We start from the raw sequence: 23,417 nt of genomic DNA, 5'->3' as shown, positions 1-23,417 counted from the left end.
GAAAGTTTGCTTTAAATGTCCTTTATTTCCCAACTGCCCCTTCTCCAGCTTCCAAGTCATGGCAGCAAGACTGCTTGGGTTATTATCTCCATTAACCAGAGCGGGATGATTCAAAGATGTACACCTATTGTACCCTTCTTCCCACTGGGAAGACAGCTGAGGTTCTCTACCTGTAACCGTTATACTGGTCAATGCTACTGTAAGTCTCACTGGTGGTCTTAGAATTGGGATGTGCTTTTTTCTGATCCAGCAGGGAAGAAAAAGTCATGAGTATTGGTGTGTGTGTGGGGGGGGGGGGTTTCCCCTCATAGGCTCCACTTCTCTGCAACCTACATATTGACACAATGGCTCTGTATGGGAAACACTGCTACTACATATGAAATAAGGAAAAATTGTTCAGACTGTGTGTTCTTTTCCCATATAGCAGAAAGAAGGTGGAGAAACAGTGAGACCATCGGTGTTTGAATATTCAAACTTTATGAAAAAGGGTGTTTGTGTTTGTGAGTACCTCTATTTGGCATGGTCTCCCACTTCCTGGTTTACCAGTATGGGGTGCCTTTTCTTTGCAACAGAATTGGGGTTCCTGCAAGGTATTTGTATCTGAAATCCAGGGATAGTAAGAGTTCAGAGAAGACAAGTATCAGCACTATTCCTTCCTGTTTTATTGTGAGCCTCAGACCATTCATCTTTGTGCAAAGTGTCCTTTAAGGAGTGTCCTTCTCACCAAGTTTCTGCGTGTGTGCTATAGGTTCTATAGGCAGAATGAAGTAGCCCTCACTCATGCCATGTAACTTGATATGGGATATCAGAGTCTCTTGGCTGAGTCTTACATACCCTTATGATGTGGTGTTGTAGGACTGTTGTCTATTAGTGGACTTTGGGGGGCAGAGAGAGAGGAGGACAAGTATAATGGCATCAGTTATCTGATACCATTGATTTCAGTGTTGTACCACTGCCTCCTACTTACACTAGCCCACTTGGAGGCACAATGTTATAGTTTTGCAGGGGCTAGGAATGAGCCCTGGTTGAGCACAGGAGTCATCCAAACTTCAGCTGCATCTGTCTACTTCCTTCCTATGCCCCCGCTCTGCCTACTTTTTGTCCTTTCTGCTGCTGATGTCCTTGCTATGCAAGAGTAATTTTTTTTATGACAACATAATTCTGTTCTCAACCCATGTAAGGAAACTATTATCCTACTCAATAGATGCAACTCAAGATAGAATAGTTCTACCAGTGCTCTTTCCCCAGTTAGCAAAATGGTACCACTTTAGCTTAGAAAACTGTCTGCTAAGGATATAATTTTGTCTCAGACTTCCTGGTGTTCCCAGTATATCTGACAGTGACATATTGGCTTTAAAACAACACAAGCGATAGAGAGCACTAGAAATTAACCTAAGAATTCTTGCTCGAAAGCATAATTATAAGTAGGCAGCTATGCAATTAGATGTCTGTGTCTTTAAAAATCTGTCATAATACAATAATATTTCACTGCCAAGGCCATTTTAGCAAGTGCTGTTTTTCTGTGCTGGGTTTTTCTTACATTAACTACAGTGTTATCGTATCTATTTTATTTGTTAATTTACTTCTTATTTACTTTCTGAAAGATTTTTTCATTATTGCCACAACAACATAAAGAAACATACAGTTAAAGTAGGGTTGCCCGGTGACCTCATTTGTGTGTGTGTGCATAAATCTTGGGGGGACAGCACAGAATCTTGTAAAGATATGAGATAATCACTTGAGAACATAAGAAAAGTCTGCTGAATGAGACCAGTGGTCTATCTAGTCCAGCCTAAGGTCTCACACAGTGGCCAAGCAATTCTTCTGGAGGGCCAAACAAACAAGCATAGAAGCCTTCCCATAACGCTGCCTACTAGCAAGGGTATTCAGAGTGTTGCTGCCTGTGTATATGGAGGTTCCTTTTAGTCGCCATGGCTAGTAACCAAGGTTGCCAGGTCTCCCACCAACAACCCTCTCTTTTCGTTGCTGCTCCTTTGGGCAGCAAGAAAGAAATATTTTAAATTGTCTGGGTCAAGTGTGGTGTGATGTCATTTCTGGGAGAAACCTGGAAGTGATGTCACTTCCAGTTTCTCCCCGGAAGGGCTGTCAAAATGTACAATGCCGGTGCCATCCATGTCCGTGCCCCCCACCAGGTGCCAGCCACCAGCTGGCAACCATGCTATTAGCCATTGATATCCCTATCCTCTATGTATCTGTCTAACCCCCTTTTAAAGCCTTCATAGTATCAAGTGTCAGTATATGTTAATATAGCCCTGATGACCTTGATGAATCTTGTCCTGAGAAGCCTCAAGTGTTCAGAATCAGGAATACCTCATCTTGAAATCAAACAGATTTTAATGGGAAAACAAGAGGTTAGCAAGAGCATTGTAGCATGTTTCTAAAAGAGCTGCTAACCACAAAAAGACAATGCGAAGCCATTGGCTGGAAAGTAGGTTAGTGGTGCAATGTTAGTGGCAAGCAAGGTGAAAAGTAGGTCAGTTATAGGGGCTGCTTGTGCCAGACATTGTTTCCATCATTATACAGCATACCGCTGTGGGGGGACCACTTACCATCAGCCCCCCTCCTGCCCTTCCAGACACCCAATGGACTAATAGATAAAGATGGCACCGCAGTAGGAGCAACGAGCTCCTGCCCTCCTTCTGGTGTTTTCCCCTAAATTAGAAATAAATTGACTGGTAATACCGGCAGTACCTGAGTTGGAGTTGAGCTGGAGCCCCCCGAAAAGTTGGCCGTCACACTTCTTAGACTGCAAGAGAGTTCACCTGTTGATCCAGGGAGTGCTTGGCATTTGGTGCTGCAACCATGCAACCTCCATCTTGATCGGGCAGGGCTTAGAGCTGTACTGCCAATTGGAACTGTGTCTGGGGAGTTGTGCTTGCCTGTTAGTGGTCTGTCCCCTGGTGAGAGCCCCAAAGGCTTTTCTATCTGACAGTTTATCCCTAAGTGAGAGTTGGGGTCCAATCCTGGAAGCTCCTTCTTATGCTGACGGCTCTCTGCTGTTACTTTGAGACTATATCATCATTGACCACTTTGGTTGGTTCTCCCAGACCCAGGCCAAGGTTGACAGGGTCCTGAAGGCTGTGAGGCCCAACACTTGCCTCTTGGATCCATGCCCATCCTGGCTGGTCAAGGCCAGTGGAGATGAGGTGCAAGACCCCTGGTTGAGTTCATTAACCTGTCTCTTAGTACAGGGGTCTTCCCAGGGGGTTTGAAAGAGGCAGTGGTCATCCACTCTTTTAAAAAAACATCTTTAGATCCAAATTATCTGGCCAACTACAGTCCAGTATCTAATCTATCCTGCCTGGGTAAGGTGATTGAGAGAGTGGTGGCTGAACAGCTTCAGGCATTCTTGGAGGACCCAATGGCCTTTGACCCATTCCAGTCCAGCTTCCGCCCGGGCCACAGGTCGGAGACGGTTCTGGTCACCCTCACAGATGATCTCCATTGATAGATGGATCAAGGTGTACCAGGGCTGCTGATCCTATTAGATCTTCCAGCAGCCTTTGACATGGTCGATTATGATCTTCTAGACCACTGCCTTGCAGATGTGGGAATTCGGAACACAGCCTTTCAACGGCTGTACTCCTTCTCCCATGTAGAATAAACTAGAATATCTGGATCTTTGGCAAAGTTTACTCTTAATTCTGGACTTTTTGCCTATACAAATGTACCTGTCAAAAACACTTGGCTGTTATTTTCCAGTCTCGAGGTACAAATAGACATGGTCTATTTGAAATAATAGGAAGAGGTTTCTTTTTTATTGTTGCTATTTTGCCTAGCTGGGATATTTTTAAAGATCCTCTTTTTGAAAGGCTTTCTTCAGTTCTGCTAGCACCTTGACTGAATTGGTGATATTTTGAAAGATTTGAGTTATGGACTCTGATATATTTTCAAATAATTCTCAGGCTCCTGTTCTGTGTGCACAGATAAAGAATACAGCTGCAGTTACTACCTTGGCAGTGAATGGGTGGAAATACTTCAATATAAGCCATTTCTCTTACAACTGCTTTATACAGTTTTCTTAAATGTAATTTCCCCATTTTTCTATATCATGAGCATCATGCAGTTGGTGCTATTATTTTCTCAGTTATGGCTCTTTCTTCCATTCAGTTTCAACTTAGTAGTCTGTTAGAACAGGAATCCTCTGAATTGAATGCAAACCATATGGTTCAGCTATACCCTTCAAAATAATATCAATGGATCCTCTTTTTAGGAGTCTAAGACCTCCAAACACATTCTCCAACTTGATCTATGTTTCTGACGTCTGATCTTGGTACCTTCATTGTGGCTAAGTAGGTTATCTGCATTCATTCCTCTAATCATCACATACAAATTGAAATAGAAGAGTTTGCCCTTGTGTAATGTTTGTGTAGGGAATTGCCCCATACTATTTACAATAATGTATCCAAGTCTCAGCATAGTAGATGGTTCAAGGCTAGAATATGTTCCCTTTGGTATTAAGAGTTATGTTAGCCTCTGAATCAGTTCAAAAGTCAGTGGTCTTGTGCTTTCCTCCAGACTGATTCTGCTAACATGAACAATAGATACCTGAAAAAGTAACTCTGGACTTCCACAAGTTATTTTTCTTACTATCTTAGTATGACAGGCTGTTGCAGAATGCTCTGCTTCTTCCTGCGCTTGTGACATTAGTTGTATAACCCCCTTTTGGTGTGCATCAGGAGCATATAAACACTGTACATGCTGCCTTTTAAGATTTCTATTTATTTATTGTGTGTGTAGAATGTTTCCCATATATTCAGTCTGTGCATTTGCTTACTGGACACTTCTTTTAGATTTACAGTTCCTGGTCTCTTTCATTTTTCTCTGGGAGTACTTTATCCTTAATATGTTCTGTGCCATGTCATATGCAGGATACCACTGATTCTCTGAGATTTTGATGTCTCTAGTAGACAGATACTCTCATCAAACTTTCTTTTCAAATGTAGCCATCACATTTGTATAATTGTTCTTATAACCGGGGTTCTCAAAAGCTCTTACAGGCCCTCAGACAAAGCTTCCCTCTGGGATCCTCATCACATTCAGAAGAAGACATACAAAATGCCTGGTTAGAACAGGCAAACTGTTAATAGCCCCTGGTGTCATTTTGCTGGACCCCCAGAGAAACCTGCTCCTTTCCTTTCGACCTCAAGTCTCCCTCCTCAGTGACCTTGCTCATCTCTCCCCTCAGTAACACTGAAAGATGGCATAGATTATACAGCACCAGCCTGCAACCACTGTTTTGACTTGTAAAAGGAAGCAAATTCTTGCCTTCCAGGCTAGCTGTTCTGAAGGACTGTCAAAGATGAAGTTTTCTGGATCCATGTGACTCTTAATGTTCATCTTCCTGACACGATGTCAGCTTATTTCTGAACAGAAACCAGGCCAAAATGGATGCTGTACAGAATGACAGCATTGTTGAACAAGCCAAAAGAACATGCACATAGTTATCGAATTATAAACAAAGCACCATCAATTGTAGGAAAAGCAACATTGCATTAGTGAAGATACAAGAGATCGGTCTGTTGGTTAAACTGGTTTTTAAATTATTATTATTGGCAGTTCTACAGATTGAAGCACCAATCAAGCACTGCCTGCTTTAAATGCAAGTTGCTGCAGGCAAATCCAACCTGGCTCCAGGCTTGGACAGTATTATCATTGGCTTTGTTTATCCCAGGATGCACATCCAAACTATTTTCATTTATGTATGTTATTAACAGTCCGCCTTTCTCACTTGGACACAAGGCAGATTACACAGAGTGAGTCAATGCAATTGATAGGGAGGGACATTCAATGAACAATGCAACAGGAATTAGAGTTGGAACCAACCATGATGACAACTGGTCTCCAACATCAACCCTTTGAGCCCGATTCATGATTTGAACCAATTTAGCAGGCATCCCCTGATACCTACTTCTGCTTCCAAGTGCTTCAATAAGATGGTATGATCTACTGTATCAAAGGCTGCAGATAAGTCCAATAATAGCATCAAAGAGACATGGCCTTTCACTGCGCTCAGATTGAGGTCATCAATTAAAGCAAGCACAGCAGCCTCTGTCCCATAGTTTTGGCTGAAGCTATACTGAAAAGGCTCTAAAGCAGATGAGTTAACCAAAAAGACCTAGAGTTGGTCTTCTCCCTTTCACCCTAGGATTGCCACCTCTAGGTTGGGAAATTCCTGGAAATTTGGTGGTGGAGCCTGGGAAGGGTGGAGTTTGGGGAAGGGAGGGAGCTCTACAGGGATGTGATGCCATAGTGTCTGCCCTCCAAAGCTACCATTTTCTCCAGGGGGATGGATCCCTGTAGTCTGGAGAGCAGTTGTAATTTTGGAAGATCTCCAGGCCCTATCTGGAGGTTGGTAAGCCTATCTTGCCCACACATACCACCCAAGCAACTAAAGTCTTGGCTGAGGCTCCTCAGCAGCAAAGGTGTCCCTTCCCCAACCCATCCAGCCATTCCAGCCAACAATGGGCTAGCTTGTGAAGGGCCCTTCATCCATGGATGCCTCAGAGTGCTCTTCAAATAATCTTACCAACACTATAGCAACCTGTACTATTCCTGCCAACCCTAGTGACAGTGTAACCCAGGGGTCTCAAAACTGCGGCTCTAGAGCCGCATGTGGCTCTTTGGGCCATTGAGTGCGGCTCTCCGAACTTAGTTCAGAGCCCCTGCTCTTGCACCCGCTCGCGCCGGCAGCCGGGCTGAGGAGCCGGCGAGCCTGAGAGAGAGAGAGAGTGGGTGCGCTGTTCCCCCCCCCCCCGCCGTGGAGAATGGCCGAGACCCCTTTCCCTTCCCCTCAATGGTTGGGAGGCTAAAGCCTCCCCTCTAGCCACATGATTGCTGGGTGGGCGGCTCGGAGGTTCCTGCCCCCCCCACCTATCAGCTGTTGGGCAGGGCGGGCTTCCTTTGGTAGACCTGGCCTCCGGCTGAGTCCCATTGGGAGGCCATGTCTACCCACAGGCTTTCTTGGTGGTAGACCTGGACTCCGAGGAGGGGGGGAAAGTCCCCCTTCAGAGGCCAGGTCTACCAATTGGCTTCTATGGGCCTCCGGAGACAAGGTTTACTGTCAAGAAAGCCAATGGGTAGACCTGGCCTCCCAGTGGGACTCAGCAGGAGGCCGGGTCCACCAATAGGCTCTTATGGCGGTAGACCACGCCTCCAGACGAGGACTCCGGACGGGGAGGGGGAAATGGCAGGGACTTACAATTTAATTTTTATCAATAAATAAGATCACTGTTAAGTATGATGCCCTGACCTGGATGGCCCAGGCTAGCCTGATCTCGTCAGATCTCAGAAGCTAAGCAGGGTCAGCCCTGGTTAGTATTTGGATGGGAGACCACCAAGGAATACCAGGGTTGCTGTGCAGAGGAAGGCACTGGCAAACCACCTCTGTTGGTCTGTTGCCATGAAAACCCCAAAAAGGGGTCGCCATAAGTCGGCTGCGACTTGACGGCACTTTACACACACACACACATTAACTATGATATCAAGTTTTATTCAGTGTACCTATAGTTTAATTAAGACTTAAAACTTTAATTAAAGTTTATTAAGTTAATAAATAGTGTACCTACCTATATAGTTTAAATAATTTGGCTCTCAAAAGAAATCTCAATCGTTGTACTGTTGATATTTGGCTCTTTTGACTAATGAGTTTGCCGACCCCTGGTGTAACCAAAGACCATACCTTTTAATAATCCAACCCAAATTCATAAAGAATGTGGACCAGGTAAGAAAATAATATCTTCCTGGCCAGTTTGATATCTTCCTGACCAGTTTGAAATCCTGCCCAGGTTAATCAATAGACCAGTTAATCACACATAATTCAGAAGGGTAGGTGAGTGGACTAGTTTGTAGTAAATGGCCGCTTTGATAAGATGGAGGTGGTATAAATACCCCACCCAAACTCCATGCTTGGCTGGCTGGTGTGCAAAAAGACTAACAGCCAAAGTCCCTGGTGTGATAGAAGCCTCGTATTTCATTTGAAAAAGAGGCAAGCTTTATGATTTACACTCAACCATTTATTGAATTAAAGCATCTCCTGTTACATGGGGCTTTGCAGGTTTGGAAGTTTTCTCTCTAAAAAAAAAAAACCTAATCAACCTCTCTGCATAAATAATTCTCTTGAGAGAGAGGCCAACATAAACCCATCTCTGTGATATGGTAATGTTCTATATGAAGATCTTCTTCTTCATGTGAAAGCAGAGGTACTATGTGTGCTTGGACACACTGAATACAACTGAAGGCGCTCTTACCTGACAGGGTGAGGTGGTAGTGATGGACATACCAGACTACTCGTACAGCAGTATGTTGCCATTCAGCCACTGGCTATCCTGTAGTCATCAGTATGGGCACAGATGAGGACATCACCAGCTGCTTCTGAGCACTCTTGTTTATTCAGCTGATGTTCTCCTTCACCACTAGTGCTCCTCTTTGTCACCTCCACTTGATGCCTTGCCCCTCTAGCAGTGGAAGCTGTAGAATTCCCATAGCACTGCAGTGCAAGCCAGACTTATGAAGGAATACTCAAGCATGCAAACGCCTGCATACCACCTGAAATGGTACAGTCTGGGAATAGTTTTAAGACTTGGTAAAAATCATATCTCAGGTTTTGGAAGGAGATTTAGATTAATCTGTTAATCTGCTGATTACCAGTTGTAGAATCTAGGCGACCTGTCACCTTCTTTTGAAGTATCTGCTATAGTTTCATGCTGTCCGTATCTTAGATTCATGCATTGCTTGCTGTGTATTTGTAAGGTTGCCAAGAGGCCTGGAGAAAAATGGCCTGTCCCTTTTAGAGGAGAATAATGTATAGAGACGGGCAGCTATGTGGCATGGATGTAAAGAATGCCACTTGGTAAGGAACATCCTATTAAAGGGACAGGCCGATTTTTTTTCTCCAGACAGTTGGCAACCCTAAGTGAAACATGTGCTATCATCAGTCTTAATATCCTACACATTGCTTTCATGCCTCTGTACCTGGGAGTGGTTTCCATGTTGGAAAACTATATCATTGAAGGCAGCTCTGCTTCTGTTCTTTTAAAACATGCATGTATGGTGGGCAATCATGAAAAGACCATTTGTCCAATGGATTAGTAATAGGAATGTGCCAATCAGCACCAACTTCTTTATGGCATACACCTGAAATCAGTATGTACTATGCAATCGTAAGAACATTTTTCTGGGAGTAACTCCTGTTGAATAGACCTGAGTGGGATTCTGAGTAGCCCAGTTTAGGACAGACCTCAAAATCTACTAGAACAAAACCAGACCATCTTAGAGATAGGATGCTTCCAGTGTTAAATTGTGTTAAACTTCCTGTCCCAGGATGTGATGATGGCTGCCAACTTGGAAGGCTTTAAGAGGAAAGTGGACATGTTCATGGAGGAGAGGGCTATTCATAGCTACTGGTAAAAATGGATACTAGTCATGATGCATACCTATTCTCTCCAGGATCAGAAGAACATGCCTATTATATTAGGTGCTTTGGAACACAGGCCGGAGAATGCTGCTGCAGTCATCTTGTTTGTGGGCTTCCTAGAGGTACCTGGTTAACCACTGTGTGAACAGACTGCTGGACTTGATGGACCTTGGACTGATCCAGTGTGGCCTTTCTTATGTTCTTAATGTTATATTCTCCAAGGTAGTTCTTGCATGTTAGTTCCTGACTTGGTGTTAAGGAGCACAGCTTTAGACGTAGAGATGATTCTTTGTGCCCCAGAGCGTAGGAAATATTGTAATGTTTGTTTATAAATATGTCAAGTTCTCCCTTCTGTCATTGTGTTCTTGTACAGCTGTTAGGTTGAGACGGTCTCAGCAAGATGCACTATAGGGTGAAGCTGACTGTTGTCAGGCTTCATCAACCATCTGGAGTTGCAAGCTGCTCGGCGTCTCTACCATCTGAATATATTTTTGTCACAATGAATATCAATGAATGTTCTGTTGATACAAAAGTAGGCTATATTTGTCCAGCCTCAAAAATCAGTCCACAAAAGTCACCAGCCCACAAAACATTTTTCAAGCCTTACTTTCAACACATACCTCTGATAGTCACTTGAGACCCATCAACAGCCTGCAAGGAGAAGCCAGACTCTTTCCACTGGCAAAAAGTTTCCCAGACTGGTCATCTGGAAGTAAACCTAGTCTGCAGAGGTGACAAAACAAAATGCTCTTTACTATGGCTATGCTGAAATGTTCCGGTGCAACATTTTTTCAGACTGAAGAGTTTTCAGGCAACTCGAGAAGTTGCTGCCTCTCCAAAGCCTTCGCTTCTTTTTTTTTGCTGCTGCTGCTGCTGCTGCTATTAGTGATTCACAGCCCATTCCTGAGCTTTTTGGCAGCAGGGGACGGCGTACCTGAGGTGCTGCTGCAGTGCCTCCAAAGCTGTTCCCTGCCACTTTAAAGGCTTGAAAAAGCCTTTTAAATGTGTGTTTTTCAGAATATGGGGAATTTGGCACCATTGAAAACAGTGAGGCTGCACCAGCAAAAAGCTGACACAGTAGTGCTGTTTCGGAGGGGGCGTTCCCAGCCTGAAAGGGGTCAGGAAGCTGCCTACTGGCAGCTCCACCCCACGGAACGCTCTGGGAACGCCCCCGGGAGGACAGTGCATGGAAGTGCGCCATCTGGGCGCCAGCGGGAGGCCCAGCCAGCGTCCCTTGGAGGCACTGCCACAGCAGGGCCAGGAAAATGGCGTCTGGGTCCCCCTGGACAGTGTAAGTGGCATGGGTGCCAGCGTAGAGGGCCCAACCGCTCAAGCAAGTTCTTTCCTGGCCTTCTAAGGACTTTCGTCCTTTCGGCTCAGGAATGGGCAGTTAGAGTCATTTTTTTTACCAACCTTCCTTTCTTGAGTAATATCAGCCACTGGGATGTTCATTCCTATCTAGTGTGCTTTGTGGAATGTGACTGTACAACAGTCATGGACACCTGCCAGATGGGGCCTGGGATTAGTAGTCACACACCCTCTGCCATTTCCAGACCATGATAATGATGGGTCGGAACAGAGAATTACTTGGGGTGTGACAGGGAAGGCTTGTTTCAATAAGAAGAGACGGCACTTTGCATCTCTGGCTTCCATTGTTCATGATTTTGAAACAGATAGAGTGCTTCAGGTTAGGGCTGTTGATTCGGTTCGGCCCGAACTGAAAAACAGCTGAATTTCCCCTGATTCGGTGGTTTTTAGTTCGAGACGAACTGAACTCAAAAATGGCAGGGAATTCAGCAAGTTCGGGAGTTCACGAATAAATCCGGCCAATTCGAGGCCGTCAGTAAGCAGCATAATCGTCAGTAAGCAGCATTCTCCTCCCCCGGCCAATCGGTGGCCAAGCTGGGTCTTCTTCTGGCCAATCAGTCAGGATTGAGTACTGGAGGAATCAGCTGATGTGCGGCCCAGCCGGGGAGAGAGAGAGAGAGAGAGAGAGGGGGAAATCCTTGTGTGTGGGGGGGGGGGGTGCTTGTGCACATTCGCTCCATTCTGTGGCTGCAGGGGGCGTATTTTTTGGGGTACAGACCCCAAACTTTCAGCAGAGATTCAGACAAGCCTTCTTAAGAGACCACCCAAGTTTTGTAAACATTGGGTCAGGGAGTCCCGAGATATGGTCTCCCCCCTTTTTTCTTTCCATGGCTGCAGGGGGTGCATTTTTGGGGGTACAGACCCCAAACTTTCAGTGGAGCTTCAGATGAACCTTCTTAAGATACCCCCCAAGTTTTGTAAACATTGGGTCAGGGGGTCTCGAGATATGGGCTCCACCCCTTTTCCCTCCCCCCTTTTTCCATTTATGTGGCTGCAGGGGGCGCTTTTTTGGGGATACAGCCCCCAAACTTTCAGCATAGCTTCAGACAATCCTTCTTAAGATACCACCCAAGTTTTGTAAAGATGGGTTCAGTGGGGGCAGAAATATCGGCTCCCCCCTTTTCTCTTTCCGTGGCTGCAGGGGTGCATTTTTGGGGGTGCAGATCCCAAACTTTGAGAGGAGCTTCAGACAAGCCTTCTTAAGAGACCACCCAAGTTTTGTAAACATTGTGTCAGGGGGTCCCGAGATATGGGCTTTCCCCTTTCCATGGATCAGCTGATCTTGTATGCATCTCCAGAGCAAAACGTCCCCTGCTTAAATGGAATCTTCTTGGATTACCCAGTTTTCCTCCCACCCCTCCTGATGAAACAGAAGACAGCCACAGTAAGACCCCTTTGGGGGCTTTAATCTATACTTTTTCTCCTGTGTGTGTGTGTGTGGGGGGGAAGCAGAGTCTGTGTGTGGGGGGGAGGGAGCAGTTTCTGTGGGTGGGGGGGAAGCCAAAGGGGGCTTTTGCCGGTTCTGCCTGGGGTGCGTGTTCCCCCTCGAGTCTCTCTCTCCCTGGTTTGAGGGGGGGTTTCAGTTGTGTGTCTTCAGGTTTTCCCTCATTCATAAGAGCGGTTAGGTCTATTTGGATGCTTGCTCAAAACTGGTTTTCAAATGGTGACTTAAAGAATGCATTTGCCTGGTCCCGGGTCCGATGCAAAAGGGGAAATTCCACCCCTCCTGCTCATTATGCATAGCTAGCTGCCTCTGTCCTTTTCCATGGTTTGCAAACTCCCAGGTGTCAGGTGTTGCTTTGCACAGTTGCAAAGGTGTTGCTTACAAGGTTGTGTTGCTATGCAGTCGAGTTGCTTTGCATTACTGTTGCAATTCTTTTCAAACCTCTCAGCTGTTTGTCGGGGCTGGGAGCTTTGTGCGTGGGCAGCAAGCTCTGCTCAGACATGCTCATTAAGGTTGGGTGGACCCCTTTCGGGGCCCATATCTCAGCCCCCCCTGACCCAATCTTTACAAAACTTGGGGGGTCTTTCAAGAAACGTCCTTTGAAGCTCTGCTGAAAGTTTGGGACCTCTACCCCCCAAAATGCCCCCCCAGAGCCGCGGAAAGGCGCAGTTGTGTTTTTAAAGGCTTTATTCAGCCTAATTTTTTTCCCGAACTTTGAATTCCCGCCGAATTGCATGGACCCGAAGTGGGAGAGTTCGGACTTCGGCATATCCCGAATCTAAACAGGCCGAATTCAGCCGAATCCGAACTATACCGAATTTTTTTAATTCAACAGCCCTACTTCAGGTAACATCCTCATTTTTATTTATTATTTTATTTATTTAGGGGGGGAAATATGCCACCTGTCCAGGAACCTGCCTGTGGTAGCTTACAAAATAAAGATAATAAAAAAATTAAAAGATATTAAAACCCCATTACAGCATAAAAATGTAGACCAGATTTTTGCAGATCATAAAATTGACACCTACTTTTGGTCTCCTGTCTTTTGGTTTTTGAACCAGCATGGTGTAGTGGTCAAGAGCTGTGGACTCTAATCTGGAGAACCGAGTTTGATTCCCCACTCTTCCACATGAAGCCTTCTGGGTGACCTTAGGCTAGACACTGTTCTCTCAGAGCTCCCTCAGCCCCACCTACCTCACAAGGTGCCTGTTGGGGAGAGGGGGAGGCGATTGTAAGCCGCTTTGAGACTCCTTATGGTAGAGAAAAGTGGAGTATAAAAACCAACTCTTCTTGTCCTGTGGTCAAACAGAGGCTCTGGTTCAGCTAGGCTCAAAGCAGATAATACAGGGGAATAAAGTGAATATATGGAATGTTGAGTAGTGTGTTGGGAACAAGATGAAATCAGTTTCTAACTGTGGACAAATATGAACATCTAAGAAATGATACTAACCCAGTAAAAATTGGTCAGAACTATACAGCTGTTGACACATGTCAGTAACAGAAGGACTGTACTATAAGGTCTTAAATGCAAAGAGCACTGGTTCAAATTCTGCTGGGAATGTAGCCTTGACAGTTAAGCCAATGCTTCAACAAAACACTATTTCCAGCAGGCATTATCTGCTGGTAATGCTGAAGCTTTGGCTTTCAAGGTGACAAAGACAGGTTCCAGTCTTGAGCATTAAATTTTGTATGTGTCACCTTAACGGTATTCACAGGAATGTCTATATCCTTGGAGCTTGTGTTCCAGGGGCCCTACTGAACAGAGAAACCGCATTGAACAGAGTATGGTTTCCAGCTCCAGGTTGGGAAATCCCTGGAGATTTGGTAGTGGAGCCTGGGAAGGGCATGGTTGGGGAGGGCAGGGACCTCAGTGGGGTATAATGCCATAGAATCCACCCTTCAAAGCAGCCATTTTCTCCAAAGGCATTGTTCTCTGTTGTTGGGAGATCAGTTGTAATTCCAGGAGATCTCCAGGCTAATCAACAAGCTGAAGAAGATATTCACGAAACGCTGCCAAGATCTAGAGGGCACGTACTCTTGTTGACAATGTACTCTGCCTATATTGTACTAACAGGAATTTTTGTTTCCTGTGTCTGAATATGGTGAATTTACACCTTGAACACTTTGTGGTGAATGTACACCTTTAAATAATGATTCTATATTGGTATTGAATAGTTTATTGAATAAGTTAGATTAGTTTAGTGTTAGGAAGTATGTTAGGAATTTGAGAATGTATGTTTATGATTTTTGAATAAACATTGTACTGGAAGACTGATAAGATTGAGCCCTCGTGCTGCTCATTGGGTTATAGTCTATCCACCAGGGGGATGGCAACCCTAGACCAGAGACTGCCCTTTTAGCCATTTGGTGATGGTTTATTTAAAACGTTGTTAGCTGTAAGTTGCCAGAGTTGTCATTCTTCAGGATTCAGCCCACTCCCCCAGTCTCTAGCAGTTCTGGGAAGGTAATCATAGTTCTGCTGGGGTAGATTTTGATCTGCTGACATATTGATCGCTTGAAGCATATGCAAAACACACATGGGCAGGAGAAGGTTTCTGATGGTGTTCCCATTCCCAAACTAAACACATTCAATAGAAAGTCTTTACAGAGCTGAGGGCTTTCTCTGGATGGAGAGCCCTGCATGTGCAATTGCTTTGTCCCAAGCTTCCACTGAATGTGTATAAGTCTGTTGCCATAATCCCTTTCTCTTCACACATGTTTTCAACAAATGCATTCTGACAGTCGATTGTTTTTTTCCCTCTCATATTTTTAACGCCAAGTACAAGCACCCTCTCGGCTTTTGAAGGCTAGGCTGTAGAAAAGTGAAAGACTACAGCAAGTGGAACAGAACCTTCAGCAATATGTAACACTTGTGAAGGGAGGCCCTTGGGCTGTGATCCTTACAGCCCATTCCTGAGCTGACGGTGTGCCAAGGCGATTCACGCACACCACGGAAAAGAAAAAAGCCTTTTCAAGGTTTTTCTAGTTTTCAACGGGAAAACAGCGAGGCTGTGCCTGCTCAAAAGCCGCCATTCCCGCCGGCAGTGGCAAGGCCGAAACGGGATAGGAAGCCGCCTACCCGGCAGCTCCTCCCCCCGGCCTGCCCCCGGAACACCCCCCTGCGCCAGCGCAGCCTCTCTACGCCATGGCCTGTGCCACAGATAGGCTGCACCGGCGGAGGGGTGAGGCGCAGTCCCGCAGTGCTTGGCCGCCAGCAGGACTGGCCTCCCCGCCAGCATAAGTGCATGTAATCACACGATTACACGCACTTACGCTGGCGGCGGGGCCATGCCGCTTCCTAAGAGGTTTCGCCCAGAAACCTCAGGAATGGGTTGTTAGTATATAAGTATATTAAAAAAGTATACAAAAAAAGTTTATTACAAACGTGTCTCTGTTTTCAGCTGCTAAATGTTGGAGGATATCTGAGCTCTTTGGAGAAAGGAAAGAAATGCATCATATAAACAAAGAGTGTTTTGGACTACCTAGTAGATAACAGAAAATATCTTGGCGTATCCATGGTCTGAAGCATCGCAGTGTGCTTAGAAGCATGCTGTATCTGAACCACCGTGGAATTGTTAAACTTTGGGAATGAAGCCAAGCAGCAGGTGGCACTATCGGCTAGTTTTTAAGCCAGTTTCCAAGAAGAGGGAATTGCTGTTAGTTTATTTTGTATTGCCCACGTAGCAGCAAAGCCTCAAGGCAAAGTGACTGAGCTTGTAAAAACCACCCAACTCACAAACATTGCGGTCTATCCAGGAAGCTGTCAGAATGCATGTACAGTAGATGGGAAACTCGGGCCAGAAGGGATCCTGAAAAGAAACTTCAAAACATTTAAGGCAGGTTTGTATAAATTATTACCCAGCTACTAAAGTGCAGCTTACTGGACTTTTGTTTTGATAATGTTTTAGTTTTGATAACTGCCTGCCAGCAAAAGGAAGACCAACAATCTAGCAGGTTACAATTAATGACTAGTTGGTTGCGTTAGGCTTTTTGAATAAGAGGTTGTGTAGACCTGGTTTAAGGGTAGCCAGCATGGTGTAGTGGTTAAGAGTGGTGGTTTGGAGCAGTAGAATCTGATCTGGAGAACCGGGTTTGATTCCCCACTCCTCCACATGAGCTGTGGAGGCTAATCTGGTGAACTGGATTGGTTTCCCCACTCCTACACATGAAGCCAGCTGGGTGGGCTTGGGCTAGTCACACTCTCTCAGCCCCACCTACCTCACAGGGTGTCTGTTGTGGGGAGGGGGAGGGAAGGTGATTGTAAGCCGGTTTGATTCTTCCTTAAGTGGTAGAGAAAGTTGGCATATAAAAACCAACTCTTCTTCTGCTTCTGCTTCTTCTAGTAGTGGATAGTGCCATCAAGTCGCAGCCAACTGATGATGACCCCATACGGTTTTCAAGGCAAGAGATGAACAAATGTGGTTGGTAGGGCTGTGCAAAAAAAAATTTTTTTTTTCTGGTAAATTTCAGGTTTGGGTTTATTGGGATTTTTTTTTTACAATCCTTTCGTATGGAGAATGGGGGTGATCCCTTTGGGGGGCCATAAAATTGGGGGCCCTGTCCCAAACTTTACCAACCTTTGGGGTTCATGCAAGGAGAGTCCCTTGCAGTTACCCTAAAATTTGGTAACTCTACCTTTAAAAATTCCCCCCCATAGATCTCCCCAAAAAATTCCGATAGGGGAAAGCCTGGGGAAAGCCAAACCCAAAAAAAGCTTAAAACCTATTCAACGTTTTTGGGTGATCAGCTATCCATTTTAGGCTTGATTCCCAGTTTTAATATTCAGCTGAAATTAAACTTCAAATAAGCTGAAAAGGCCTTTTTTGGTAAACCCAATATGCACAGCCCTAGTGGTTGTCCATTGCCTTTCTCTGTGTAGCAACCCCAGACTTCCCCGATGGTTTCCCATCTAAGTACTAACCTGTGCTGCCCTTCTTAGCTTCCAAAATCTGACATGATCAGGCTCCTCTGGGCCATCCAGTTCAGAGCTGTTTGAAAGGTAGAAAGGACTGTATGTTATGAGTGAATATTGAAAATATTAGTTCTAAGGAGACTAATAAACAGACAAAGTAGATAACAGCATCAGAAACAGAGATTTCAAGGAAACCGTGGCTGGTTGAGGGGCAGAGTTGAAGAAGAAAGGAGCCATGAAGGACTGAGGCACTATTTCACATTCGACCAGGAACATGAGAGGTTGTCAGCTGCTGGCAGGAAGGAAGTGTTCAGTCAAGGAAGGATTATAGGGGTGAGGACTTTGATAGGCATGTGCAAAAAATAATCTGATTCAGTTCTTTCGTGATGATTAAACCTTGTCTTGAGTTCTTTGGTATTGAATTTAATGTTAGTCATATTAAGAAATAAATACAATAGTTGTTTCCAGTGGTGTAGAAAGAACAAAGCATTTATGAGTGTAAATTATCCCCTACCAATAGGGATGATTATATCCCAAGGATTCTTCCCCCAAGTTTCCTCTAAGTTTCAGGCAGAAGAAAGTAAAAGTGTCCCCAGTTTAGAGGCAATTAAAATTCTCCCTTTGAGAGCAGGCAGAATCCCAGTTTTTGTTTTAAAAAATTGCATATAGATCTCAGATCTATATGTAGATCATGTATAGATTGCATAGGTTCTCAGAATGGCTGATTGGAGAGTGGACCATATGGTATTATACCCTGCTGAGGCTTCTGCCCTCCCCAAGCTATATGAATAGATTCATCAAGCGTAATGGAACTTGAAATCACTTGGTTTTTCATTGAATATGTAGGAGACATTTTCCACAGAAATGTTATACTTCCTTTGAAAAAATGTTGATAGGAGGTGAACATGAACCTAGTCTGGCACATATGAATGTCTCAAAACTAATACACTTATTGAATATAACAAAAGAAGACTTTTCAACAAATTAATTAACCATATTTTCCATCACTTGTGAAGAAAAATCATGCATGCATTCTACAATTTCACTGAATGAGAAAGGTCTTTTCTAATTTAATTAAAGTAAACTATTTAGCATAAACTATACTATCAACTGAAATTTTCTGGCTGAGTTATTAAAAGGATACATTCTGACCCTTACCATTCTGTTAAAGCCAAGGAGTTGAATCGTTTTGCAACAGAGTTGCCTGGTGCCCACCAAGGGTGAGGCAGCTCCGGCCCCCACCCTCTGTTGCCCTCTTTCCCTCCGGTGAGCAGCAAAACAAAAATAGGAACATAGCTACTTCTTCAACCAGAAGTGATGTCATCATCACTCACTGTGACACTCTACAAACTATACTATACTTGTTTTATTTGTTTCATCTACTTTGACTGTACAAACCAACACAATGACAGCCATTAAGTATTCCTCAAATGTTTATCTGTGTATATATTTTAATCTCACACTTCTTCCAAGGAGCTTAGGGTGGTGTACATGGATCTTCCCTCACCATTTTATCTCCACAACAACCCTGTGAGGTAGATCAGTTTGAGAGAGCGAGAGACTGGTGCAAGGCACTCTGTAACATTTATGACGGAGTAGGGATTTATCATACTGGATCTTGCATATTTATCATACCTTCCTGCAAGAAGCTCAGAGTGGCATACATAGTTCTCACTTCCTCCATTTCATCTCCACAAAGACCCTGTGAGGACTTAATGTGCCCTGTTATACTGAAATAGAACAGATATGTAGCTTCATACCCAGGCACCTGTTTCTAATACTGCAGGGATCCCACCTGCTTCCCTGTATGACCCTGATCCGAATCATGTGTCTAGTGTTGTAATTTTATATTTGTACACACATACATATATGTACCAATATAGGACACACTTCTTACATCTGATGAAGTAGGCTGTAGTTCCCCAAAATGTTCACAATAAATCTTTAGTTAGTAAATCAATAACAAATCTATACGTTTACGCTCACGCTTTTCCCTAGCTCAAAAGCAAGGGAAAATTGATTATGTAGCAGTACTGGATGAAAAGTACTGAGATCATTGGGATTGATTTTGCAAGGAGAGTCCCTTGCAGTTACCCTGAACATTTGGTAACTCTGCCTTGAAAAATGCCCCTGCACCAGATCTCCCAAAAAAATTCCCATAGGGAAAAGCCTGGGGAAAGCCAAACCCAAGAAAGCTGAACCTAAAAAAAGCTGCTTTGGAGCTGCTGCTTCTTCTTCTGCTTCTTTTGCTTCTTCTTTTCATAATACTTATTTGTTTATTTGTTTGATTTTTATCCCATTCTTCCCAAAGGAATTGGACTTAGAGTGGCTAATATTCCATGTAATAACAAACATACAACAATATAACCAATATATCTCTAAATCTGAAAATTAAGAACATATCTAACATACTTAAAAGATGGTGCCTTCAAATCTCCCTTAACAAGATACACAGCAGCAGCAATAGTCAGATGGGGTAGTACAATGGGACAGCACAGAAATAACAAGCAGAGGATCATTTCCTAAGTGGGTCCAGCAAGCAGGCCAACTGATGTACCACCATTGCTACCCTCAACCATAGGCGTGGTGGATCATCTCCATCTTACAGGCCCTGCAGAACTGAGTCAGATCCCACAGGTCCTGGGTCTCACTTGAGAGAGACTTCCACCAGGCTATTGCCAGGGGCAAAAAAGCACTGGCTCTGGTTGAGGACAGCCAGATCTGTCTTGGGCCAGGGATCACCAACAGGTTGGTCCCAGATGAGTGGAGTGCTCTTTGGGGGAGATAATGGGAGAGGCTGCTACATTACCATTTAGTACATTCTAAGTTGCCAACTAGGGATGAGGAGCTGAGACAAAGATTGAAAAATAAAGGGGGGAATTAGAAGAGGGGGAGACAGATGAAGGCAAATCATGAAAGGAAGAGAGCAAATTGAAGGAGGAGAAAAGTGTAGAAAAGAGGGAGAGAATTTAAGAAAAGAGGGAAGGTTTACTGGCCAGGCAGGCTGGCGGGGCTGCTACTGCAGAACGGTGCAGAGGGAGCTGAGAGCGGGCATGGCAGGAAGCGGTGGAGGGTACAGAAGCCGAGGCTTCTGCAGCCTGGGAGGCTGCACAGAAACAGTGGGGTCAGCAGTGGTAAGGCAAAGTCTAGGAAGCAGTCCAAGAAGTCAGGCCAGGGTCTCTTACGTGTCACAGGCTAGGCAGCAAGGGTCGTCGTTAATCAGTCCAAGGTCTGGGTCACAGGCAAGGCGGTAGGCATCTTTAAACCATCCAAGGTCATTCTCAGGCAAGACAGCAAACAGAGTGGTTTTAAACTTATTTAAAGTATATTTTTGTAAGCCACTTTGGGACTTCATCAGGGAGAAAAGTGTAATAAAAATACTCAATAAAATAAATAAACGTTGCAGCCTGAAATGAATCAAAAGTATGCTTCATTAGCATGAATGTGTTTACCAGTCATTTAATTCTAGCTTTACTGAACAGTGCTTTATTTATCCACATAATTTTATCATCCCATCCAGCTGCAGTTCTAACAATCTCTGACTGCTGATATAATAGGCATAAAGTTTCCTATATTTGCCTAGTAAAGAGTTTGGAAATGTGAAGAGTGTCTGTGCTTTTTGCAGGGAATTGGCCCTGATGTGTTATGAAAATGATTACCACAGGGCACTCTAGCCTCCCTGAAGAGCAAGGCCTGCTTTCATCTTACTACTTAAGTCACAGGGACCCATTTCTCTGCTTTTCTTGTGACGTGTAAATATCTTTTCAGCATCTATTTAACTGCTTAAATATGATGAGCCTCGTTTGCAATAGGTAGCTGCAGTCACTTTAAGAAATTGCCTGTGGGGTATTTTTCACGGTGGGTTTTGCTTCGGTTTCGAATCGGAGCAAACAATAAACCGATTTAAACAGTTTTTTCATGGCAGGCCAGATTCTCCCCCATCCTGAGGCATTTTCAATTTTTCATGGGAGAAACAGCGCACTTCTCTGCGCTGCTTACGTCTGCTGCCGCTCATGACTCACCGCTCCAAATCCGCCTAATCCCGCCCACTCTTCCCATGATCCTGTGTGTATGTGTTTTGGGGGGGGGCATCCTGAGAGCAGCACATCCAAGCCAAAACTCCCGTCACCCTTCCGAAGAGAGGCAGCCAGTCTGCTCTGGGTCTCCCTCCAGCCGGTGCGATCCTATGTGTGTGTGTGTTGGGGAGGGCATCCTGAGAGCGGCAAATCCAAGCCAAAACCCCCATCACCCTTCTGAAGAGGGGCAGCCAGTCTGCTCTGGGTCTCCCTCCTGCCGGTGCGATGCTGTTAGAGTGGCAACTCCCCAAGCCAATCACCGTTCTTGGGGGAGGAGAAAGGAGACGTCCCGGGGAGCGAAGCAAACATTTTTTCATGGGCATCCGAGCAACAAAACGCTCTTCTACTGGAAAGTACGGCTCAGAAGTGGTTTGGATTGCCTCTCTTTTAACCTGGCTTATTTTGCTCAGTGGGGGAAAACACGGATCTGCAGTGAATAACCAAAATTTGCCTCCGAGGCAAATCAGCATCGAAACAGCAGCAAATCTCTGTGAAGAATACCCCCGTATGTGTAAAAAGTAGTCAATATGTGACAGCAAAACTGGTATCCTGTGTGTCGGTAACCAACAAGGGCAATAAGACTGTGGCACTGGTTTATGTGGCAGTAAACAGGAAATGAGTAAGTATAGAATCTGGAAGATAGTTTCAGAGGGCATAGGGATGCCAGCCTCCAGGTGAGATCTGGGGATCCCCCAGAATTACAGCTCATCTCCAGACTACAGAGATCAGTTCCCCTGCAGGAAATAGAAGAAGAAGAAGAAGAAGAAGAAGAAGAAGAAGAAGAAGAAGAAGAAGAAGAAGAAGAAGAAGAAGAGGAGGAGGAGGAGGAGGAGGAGGAGGAGGAGCTGGTTTTTATATGCCAACTTTCTCTACCACTTAAGGGAGAATCAAACCGGCTTACAATCACCTTTCCTTCCCCTCCCCACAACAGACACCCTGTGAGGTAGGTGGGGCTGAGAGAGCTCTAAGAGAGCTGTGACTAGCCCAAGGTAGGAGTGGGGAAACAAATCCAGTTCACCAGATTAGCCTCCGCCACTCTTGTGGAGGAGTGGGGAATGAAACCCGGTTCTCCAGATCAGACTCCACCGCTCCAAACCACCGCTCTTCACCACTACACCACATTGGCTGCTTTGGAGGGTGGACTCTATGGCATTGAACCCCACTGAGGCTCCTGTCCAAGCTCCATCCCCAGATCGCCAGGAATTTCTCAACCTGGGTCTGGCAACTCTACCCCCCATCCCCCACTGGTGGCAGAGGGGACCTGGCAACCCTAAGGCCATTTGGTCTGCAGTAGAACAGCTAGATTTAAGTCCAGTAGCACCTTACAGACAAACAATATTTCAGGGTTTCTGAGGAAGGGAGCTTTGATTCTTGAAAGCTGATACTATAGAGTTGCCAATCTCCAGATGGGGCCTGGAGATCCCCTGGAATTTTAATTGATCTTCAGGCTACAGAGATCAGTTCACCTGAAGATTACAGCTGCTCTGGAGGGTGGACTCTATTGCATTATACCCCATTGAAGGCCCTCCCTTGTCCAAACCCTTCCTTCCCTAGGCTCTGGTCCCAAATCTCCAGAAATTTTCTAGTCTGGAGTTGGCCACCCTATAATATACCCCCCCCCCAAAATCGTGCTGGTCTCTAAGGTGCTACTGGTCGCGAATCTAGAATCTGGAAGTACATGTCAGGAAGTTTAAGGCCCTTGCATAATGCACCACAACAAATATAGTACAGAGGTGATAGAAGACATCAGGTTGCAAGCTTTTGCTGAAGATAGAGCGCCCATTCAGCCATTTAAAACATATTTAATCTGATATGAATGAGATAGATCCAAAGCACTACAGACTTCCCCACCTCCCTCATCTTGGTATAGCCCACTGAGCCTTCCTGGTTTTTAATTATTCATTTATTTTTTTAGAATATGTATATGCTCACCTTTCTTCTGAGCATCTCTGTTTGGGAACCACTGTAAAGCTTTTCTGCTTAAGAAGGCTTTTTAAGTGCAATTGAATTGAATGGAATGGAAGCCTGAATTTCATATTCACGTTTTCCATTAACATTTGCATATTCAAGTTTTCCATTAACATTTGCATGACAAATTGGCCATTTTGGCAAGTTTCAGATATTGGTGAATTTTACTTTTACACAACACATTTTTTGGATTAAGTCACAGAGTCACTGGAA

The 23,417-nt window shown here is 44.8% G+C and overlaps 1 protein-coding gene across 1 annotated transcript in view; it reads left to right on the top strand.

Moving 5' to 3' along the window:
* The first annotated feature begins 428 nt into the window (after nt 1-428).
* The window catches only part of CCNC (cyclin C), a 236,461-nt gene continuing 213,472 nt past the window's right edge, over nt 429-23,417 (top strand). Inside the window, exon 1 of the mRNA XM_056856296.1 lies at nt 429-434. The gene's annotated coding sequence lies outside the window, so the exon portion shown is untranslated. The remainder of the gene's footprint in view (nt 435-23,417) is intronic.

The sequence above is a fragment of the Euleptes europaea genome, chromosome 10 (assembly GCF_029931775.1).
Source record: "Euleptes europaea isolate rEulEur1 chromosome 10, rEulEur1.hap1, whole genome shotgun sequence".
In the NCBI taxonomy this organism is placed as follows: Eukaryota; Metazoa; Chordata; class Lepidosauria; order Squamata; family Sphaerodactylidae; genus Euleptes; species Euleptes europaea.
Note: the sequence above shows the minus strand (reverse complement) of the source record. Positions and strands in the feature narration are given on the sequence as shown.